The sequence below is a fragment of the Ammodytes marinus genome (genome assembly GCF_949987685.1).
Source record: "Ammodytes marinus genome assembly, chromosome: 12".
Classification (NCBI taxonomy): domain Eukaryota; kingdom Metazoa; phylum Chordata; class Actinopteri; order Uranoscopiformes; family Ammodytidae; genus Ammodytes; species Ammodytes marinus.
The window spans coordinates 6,775,704-6,784,142 of NC_137216.1; the positions used below are offsets into that span (position 1 = coordinate 6,775,704).

Consider the following 8,439-nt stretch of genomic DNA (forward strand, 5'->3'; position numbering starts at 1 on the left):
AGAGGCAGTCACAGGAGACACCACAAAGCCAGCCTATGTGTTGCAAGCATGCTACTGTGTATTTACTTAACAACCACCAGCTTTGTTCTGGGACCAAATTGAATTATGCATCCATTTGATTTGATTTAGAACAAGAGGGAACATACTGATCCAGTTTCCAGGCAGTTATCTGTTTGTCTGTCGGAAAGTGGAACTTTCTGTTCCAGTGATCAGAGCTGAATAACTGAAAGATGATTGAATTTTTGTTTATCTGTAGAATATGAATTTTCACTCCACTGTGTCAACCAGATTGTTCTAGCAGTTGCACCTGATAAAACGTTGGACTCAGATACCCAAACATACAGGCCATGCAATGCTTTCCACAGGGGTGTCAAACTCATTTTCACAAAGGGCCACTCAACAAAATGAGAATCACACTAAGGGCCAGACATATTGTGTGCCGACATGCCTTCCAAAAATAAAATATATATATGAATATATTTTTGTTTATAACCTGCATACATACAAAGGCATAGGCTTGGTTTCCTTTCAACATTTGGGGGGGACAAATCATAGGTGTGTCCCCGTTTCAATTGTTGAGCCCCAAACAATTAATTTCCTGAATTCTGGTGGATTTTTATCCACCAATATGTGTCTTTTCTGCATCCATTTTTTAACTTATCTTTTTTAACCATAAACAATCAGACTAGTTGAATACATAAATAATGCATTAAAGCCACTACGAGTAACATGGCACGTTGGCGTCCCCATTGGACAAAAGCGATAGTATTTTTACGACGCCCGCTGTCGCAAAGCTGTTTTCTAGCTCGTGCTAGGCGTGCGAGTGTGAACTGAGAAGGGCGCAATATAGTGCATGTCCGTGTGTTGAAAGTGTGAGGACTCTTTTCGGCTCCGTGAGAGTGGTTTTGACACTGCATCAACTAATGCCAGTCAGTGTCACACACCTGATTTCAATGAGTTGATGCAGCAGCGTCACTTAACTACTCTCTCTCTCTCACGGAGCTGGAAGATTACGTGTCCTCACAGAAAGCGAATGAACGAGAGACGGCAGTTAGTATGGATCACGATGAGGTAATGTGTTTGTGTTGTTGATGTAAATAATGACTATTTCAGATAATGGTTATCTGATGATGGTGAAGCAAAGCAAACTTTGTGTTAGTACCAACCGCTCATTCATTTAGGAGTAAACACTGCAGTCTAGTTTTGCTCTCGTGAAATTGTATACACGTTGCTTGGCAACGCCCTCGTCCCGCCCGTAGCCTACAGGTTCTTCTAAAAAAAATTGCATATTGTGATAAAGTTCAATATTTTCTGTAATGTACTGATAAACATTAGACTTTCATATATTTTAGATTCATTACACACAACTGAAGTAGTTCAAGCCTTGTATTGTTTTAATATTGATGATTTTGGCAAAAAAGTAAAGAAAAGCCAATCTCAAAAAATTTGCATATTTCATCCGACCAATAAAAGAAAAGTGTTTTTAATACAAAAAAGTCAACCTTCAAATAATTATGTTCAGTTATGCACTTAATACTTGGTCGGGAATACTTTCGCAGAAATGACAGCTTCAATGCGGCGTGGCAGGGAGGCAATCAGCCTGTGGCACTGCTAAGGTGTTATGGAGGCCCAGGATGCTTCGATAGCGGCCTTAAGCTCATCCACAGTGTTGGGTCTGGTGTCTCTCAACTTCCTCTTCACAGTATCCCACAGATTCTCTCTGGGGTTCAGGTCAGGAGAGTTGGCAGGCCAATTGAGCACAGTAATACCATGGTCAGTAAACCATTTACCAGTGGTTTTGGCACTGTGAGCAGGTGCCAGGTCTTGTTGAAAAATGAAATCTTCATCTCCATAAAGCTTTTCAGCAGATGGAAGCATGAATTGCTCCAACATCTCCTGATAGCTAGCTGCATTGACCCTGCCTTTGATAAAACACAGTGGACCAACACCAGCAGCTGACATGGCACCCCAGACCATCACTGACTGTGGGTACTTGACACTGGACTTCAGGCATTTTGGCATTTCCTTCTCACCAGTCTTCCTCCAGACTCTGGCACCTTGATTTCTGAATGACATGCCAAAATTTGCTTTCATCCGAAAAAAGTACTTTGGACCACTGTGCAACAGTCCAGTGCTGCTTCTCTGTAGCCCAGGTCAGGCGCTTCTGCCGCTGTTTGTGGTTCAAAAGTGGCTTGACCTGGGGAATGCGGCACTTGTAGCCCATTTCCTGCACACGCCTGTGCACGGTGGCTCTGGATGTTTCTACTCCAGACTCAGTCCACTGCTTCCGCAGGTCCCCCAAGGTCTGGAATCGGCCCTTCTCCTTCTTTAAAACAGGCTAATGAAAATAAAGCAGTATACAGAAGATCATGGAATAACTGTTAAACACATTAGGCTCGTTCGACCCCAGTTTCGGCTCGTCTGGAAAGTAGACGAGAGCAGCCGAGTGCAGTCGGGGGAGTGACGAATAAGCCTGACTGAAGCCGGACAGCTCCGAGTCGGCTCGACTTGCATGTGCCGTCGCAAGTAGTGTCCTTGTTGCGGATGCAGTTCGTTTTCTAGTATTATTTTGAAGGCCTATTAGAAACATATTCGTAGGAGAGCTACACATGCTACAACCGATTAGAAGCAGAACAATTCAAACGAGGCTATTAGGGTCGTTCGACCTGTCGCCGTCTTGCTAAGACCTGCGCAATTATGACGCTCGTCTTGCTGAGCGCACTGCATTATGGTTAGACTTTTTGTCCCACTTGCACACGCGGCTGGCTGCTGCTTGAGACTTTGAAGTCCTGCGGTATCAAGACGGACAGACACTGGAGCAAGTCGCTGCAGTTGCTCCCCACGGACTGCGGGAGCGAAATGTCTGATGGGAAACGTCTTGCTGACGTGCGGAGCTGAGCGCTAATTGGGAGTTTAAACCCCGTGTCTTTGATGCATTTGCCCAATTGGTTACGCAAAAGTCTGACGTGGTCACTCAAATTTGAATACACCTTTGTTTCAATCTTTATACAATAATGCAGTAAAAACATAAAAAAAGAGTAATTATTACAAATATAGGCTACATATGCATTATGCCTACTCAAGTCAAGAGCAGAGCCAGGGGGTGTTTTTCAAATAAATACAATAAAAATGGAGCATGATTGAATAGTTTTAGCAGCTTTCTTATATTTTAAATTAGAAACGTTTTGTGTAGCCTACTGTTCAGTTTCCTTTCCAAAGGTTATAAAAGGGTTAGAGAGACTACATTTGGCTTTGTGAATATGGTACTTTCCTAAAATTATGACAATTTGATGACTTTCAACACAGAATATCAGAGACAAAATTGTAATATACCGGGATACATCTTTCCAAAATGTAGTGGTATAGAGACATTGCCAAAACATGTGCAGCATTGTTTCTGGATACATATTGCATAATTAACAGATAACACATGTCTTAAACTTAAGAAGATACTGGTTAGCAGGACAATTCCCATGTATGAAAATATTTAATGAAAAAATACTTCTTCCCTTTTTCATGTTCCATTGTAGCCTACATGTGTTGTAAGTTTCAAAACCTACCAAATAAACAATATAAAAACAATCTTTTTGCAATGTTTAACTTCAATGAAAACGTGCATTTTTTGAGGATATTAAGAAACCTCTTATTCTTTGTGAACTAATCAATGCCCATGAGTTTTACATGCATTATTTATTCTCTGCATGGTTCTGTTTAAGTGAAAAACCAGTGGGTCAAATTGATTTTGTGGCAAGGTGTGTCAAACAAAATTTACAAATGACAGAAGGGCTGTATTCAATTGACATTTGTAGCTCACCTATCATGTCTGTATAGCTCAAGGGCCTCTTAATTGTGTAGGTGCAGTTTGAACCATAGATTGAGAGCTTTCCCAATTATAGAGCCCATTCACTGGTGTGGTTCATTGAGACTTTCAATCAACATACCTATATAAATACACTGTAGATAGCATTTGTCTGCAGAGGTTACAATGGAGACATTGAGGCTCAGCGACAACCTGGGGGAAATAACCATCAAGGTTACCCCTGACATAGCTAAAAGAATACGAAATGGTGAGTAAACAACCAACTTGTTTCCCTATAATAATTATTGATATGACTTTAATAGATGTACATACTTTTTCCAGATCACAATCTTGCCAAACAAATGATGCAGCAAGCAAGGAGTCTTAATCAAGGTAACACAATTTGAATCAAATACACTTTAAAGCAAATACAACTAATACAAATGTATTTAAATGTTTTTATTTTCTCCTTTTTAACAGCAGCAGCCGTCCTTCCCTCTCCACCTTTGGATTTGTCACGCGCTCAAGCACCTCAGCCGACCACATTTCCTCCAACATCAGGGGTGGCACCTTCCCCACCCTCCAGCCGTTTAGATCAGGGGTGTCCAAACTACGGCCCGCGGGCCGCCCGCTTTTTATTGGCCCGCGGCCGATTTTAAGAATATAATGTAATATGGCCCTTTAAAAAAAAAAAAAAAACATTTTTTTTTTTTGCATTTCTTAGTTAACCCACTAGTGCAGGGGTGTCAAACACTGTTTGATTAAAAATATAATGTAATATGGCGCTTTTAATTTTTAAATAATTTAAATGCACTCATTATATTACAGAGAAATATGTCCCATAAAAGAAAAAGAGCTACAAGCCCATCCCAGAGGACCCTGCATAATATTTTATTTTAAATTAATATTATTATGGAAAATCTATGTGTCCTTCTCCAATAGCTTCTAATTCATCTGACAGTGTCTCCATTTTTTTTTCATACAAAATTAATACTTAAAACTTAATTTCCCTCTCAAAGTGCACCAGATTCATGCATTTCACTTTAAAAACGTAAAAAAATCTCCCGGGGGGGCATACCCCCGGACCCCCCTAGGAGGGTCGAGACCTCGGCTGGATACTATTTTCACCCTGCTGGATATTGGACGCAAAGGCAGAAAACACTGGATGTATCATTGGCATATAAGCAAGAGGGGAAATGTGTCTGTTTAATGTGCAAGGAAAGTGTTGCCGTGAAGAAGGATTACAATTTACGAAGACACTATGAAACTAAACATCAGAGCAGCTACATGTCCTGATAAATGTGTTATTTTTGCAAAGTGGCCTGGCCCTTAGTAGATTTTTCTGTATGTGGCCCTCAGTGAAAAAAGTTTGGAGACCCCTGGTTTAGATCAACTGCAAACAAGACAAGGTACATCAATTCAAATCAGGATCTCAACAGTTAATCAGGATAAATTTGTTTTACTAACACACTTCTACACTACAGATTTCACTCACAACACCATTCTGCTTCTGTTGGACCTCACCAAAGCAAACATGCAAACATACTACCACAATAAACCCGGTTTCTATAAAATAATCGAACAGCAGTTCCGAAAACATGGCCATACAATTTCAAGTGATAAAATCAGAAAAAAATTAAATAACCTCCTGACAACATATAAAAGGGCAAAGGACCGCAGCCAGTCAACAGGGGAAGGCTCCATTACTTGGGAGTACTATGGGGTAAGTAATTTTATTTATTTATTTATTCTCGCATGTTGATTTGGTAAAATGCTTTTTCTAAAAAAAAAATCTCTGCAATTTCAACAGATCATGGAGAAAATGTATGGGAGGTGTGGGGTTGGAAGTGCACCCCCAGGCACTATTCTTTCAACCCCGCTTGTTCCATCCGCGAGGCCTGCCGCAACTCAGACCAGCTGCTCACAGCATGCTCTTAAGGAGCCACCTGGGGCCACCGGGGAGCAGCCCGGACCACCATCTCGGCCCACCGAGCAGCAGCCCGGACCATCTCGGCCCACCGAGCAGCAGCCCGGACCCCGGACCATCTCGGCCCACGGGGAGCAGCCCGGACCATCTTCTCGGCCCACCGAGCAGCCCGGACCATCTTCTCGGCCCACCGAGCAGCCCGGACGAAGAAGAACCCGCGCACAACGGGATGTCTCCCACCATCCCACCTTGTATGACCTCTATGAGGCCCACTCGGAGAGGAGGACCAGCGCCTTGGAGTCGCTGGTTCGGCCTGAACAGGAGCGGCGGAGAAGGCTGAAAGAGAAGAAGAGGCGATCATTTGAGGCAAAGTTGTTGGCTAACATGGGGGAGATAGCAATGGAGCTTAAAAACATTGGCAAAAGGCAAGACGCCATAATCGATCTTTTGAAAAAGAAGCATTGAGAATTTGTTTTTGAGGCATTTTTTTTATTTTCAATAAACTTTCATTAAAAAAACTAAAAAAAAAACTTGTATGTGTGTTCCTTTCAGGAAAAAAAAATTGGGTTGGTGCTTAAAGGCCTGCACAAAGCGCATTTCGGGTTTGGACCGCATCATGATTTGGGGAATGCAACCAATTCTCGGCTGCTTCAGCCTCCTCTACCTTCACTGGGTCACCCACTGCCAAACAAATGTTGTGCAGGATACAACAGGTTGTAACGGCGTTGCTAATATTATTGACATACTTGACAAACTTCATTTTAAGAATGCCAAATGCATGCTCTATGACCACTCGGGCTGCATTTAATCTCCGATTAAAATGGCGCTGCCGAGCTGTCAAATGGCCATTGTCCCTGTATGGCCTCATTAGCTGGGGCAATAGCGGGTAGGCAGAGTCCCCAATTATATACATTCCCTCTGGTACCAGGGACTGGGGATCTTGCTCCAGGGTGCGGCCCACATCCGACAACCGAAACGCCCTCGCATCGTGCCAGCTGCCTGGGTTGCCCACATTTATGTGGGTGAAGCGACTCTCGCTGTCACAGAACCCAGTGAGGACAACCGAGTAAAATTGCTTCCTGTTAAGATAAGCCACTGGATTCTGGCAACATGGTTTAAAAATCGGGATGTGGCACCCATCCACCGCACACACCACATTCGGGAATCCCTTCTCCCTAAATCCCCTCTCCGACGCCACTAATGCCTCTCCAGTGGGCCAGGATATGTAATTAGACATGTGGGATGTCACCATGTCACAAAAGTGGTGAACATGGTCACAGGGTGGATTTCGAAGTGTTGAATCGGTCTGCAACAACCCTGTAGGACTCCTGGTTGGACAGGGTCCACAGGCAGGCAAGCACACTGTTTTGCAGTGGCAGTGTTGTGCGCTGCATATAGTGTGGGCCCAGGGTGGTCATCACATCCTGATTGAAAAAAGAAAATATTTTTTATATAGCAATATATCCACATTATACAAATTGAAAGTTATATTCTACATACTTCAACATTTCGCCTAGACAGGCGAAAATGACTTTTGAAGTCTGATGGCGAGTAATGTGGGACCACTTCTTCCACAAAATTCCTTATCTTTGCAACAGATCTAGGGATGGTAAGCAAATTATTAGCATAAGGTAAGCATTGTTTGGTTTGTAGAGGTATTCAAATCAGCCTTGTAGCTAGGCCTTATTGGAGCAAATCAGTACCAAGATTTAACAATGAAACATTTGTTTTGTTTCTTTAGCATGAGCCTATTAAATAATGATTATACACGTGTATTTCAACATTTGTATAAGGCCTTGGCCAATCAGTTAAAGTTCATTTTGAGAGACGTTTTAAGCTTTTCTTTTGAAGATCATGTTTGTTTTTACCAGGGCAAAGAGACAATGGAACAGAGGTGGCAAAAATTCCATTGCTGTTCATTTGTTTGTTAAAAAGAAAACAAAAACGAAAAGCCTGGTTGGACAATTAACTCTTTTCCGAGCTTAAAATGCGTTTGTATTTAGACTATATCAAAAGGAAATATATTAGACCTTTATTTTCATTTTCGTTTTGTTTTATTCTTAGATGTTCTAAATTGTAGCCTATTTCTGCACATGTAGACCTGTAGCCTATATTTTGGTTTTAAAATATTTTTGCATTGTAATAGGCCTAAGCTGAATACTTTTGAATGAGAAAGAAAGTCAAACATTGCACCATTTACCTTATTTCTTAATCGGAGTAACCAATCGGACTGTTTTAGTATATCTAACAGTAATTAATTACCTTATTGGATTGGGTTCATGATTTAGTAAAAGAGGGACTTCCACTGCATCAATCTCATCTGCGAGGAAAAACGCTAATGCTGCTTCCGCCATAGCGAGTCGATGATGACAGATTCCAGCTGTCCGACTTCGGGCTCCCCTTTTAAACCCTCCCCCGACTGCACTCGGCTACTCTCGTCTACTTTCCAGACGAGCTGAAAGTGAGGTCGAACGAGCCTATTGATTTCAGATCAGAGTGACAGCTGACTGAACAAATCAGGCAACAGAATAAGTTTATCCTTTAAGTTTAGCCTGGTCCCGACCAGGCTAAACTTAAAGGATAAATCCCCATGGTAACGTATGTCCCTCCGCTTTTATGCAACTGGATCATGGCTAACGCAAGCCAGGATAACCGAAATATCCTAGGTTAATCCCTTATCTTAGTTTTATGCAACAGGCCCCAGGACATTTAC

At 42.1% G+C, this 8,439-nt stretch overlaps 1 pseudogene across 1 annotated transcript; it reads right to left on the minus strand.

Annotated features, from left to right (window-relative positions):
- Positions 1-6,300: 6,300 nt before the first annotated feature.
- Positions 6,301-8,080, minus strand: LOC307258466 (annotated as a pseudogene). The gene is made up of 2 exons: positions 8,027-8,080; positions 6,301-7,150 (listed from the first exon to the last, which is right to left on the minus strand). The product of its transcript is annotated as an uncharacterized misc_RNA (transcript).
- Positions 8,081-8,439: the final 359 nt, after the last annotated feature.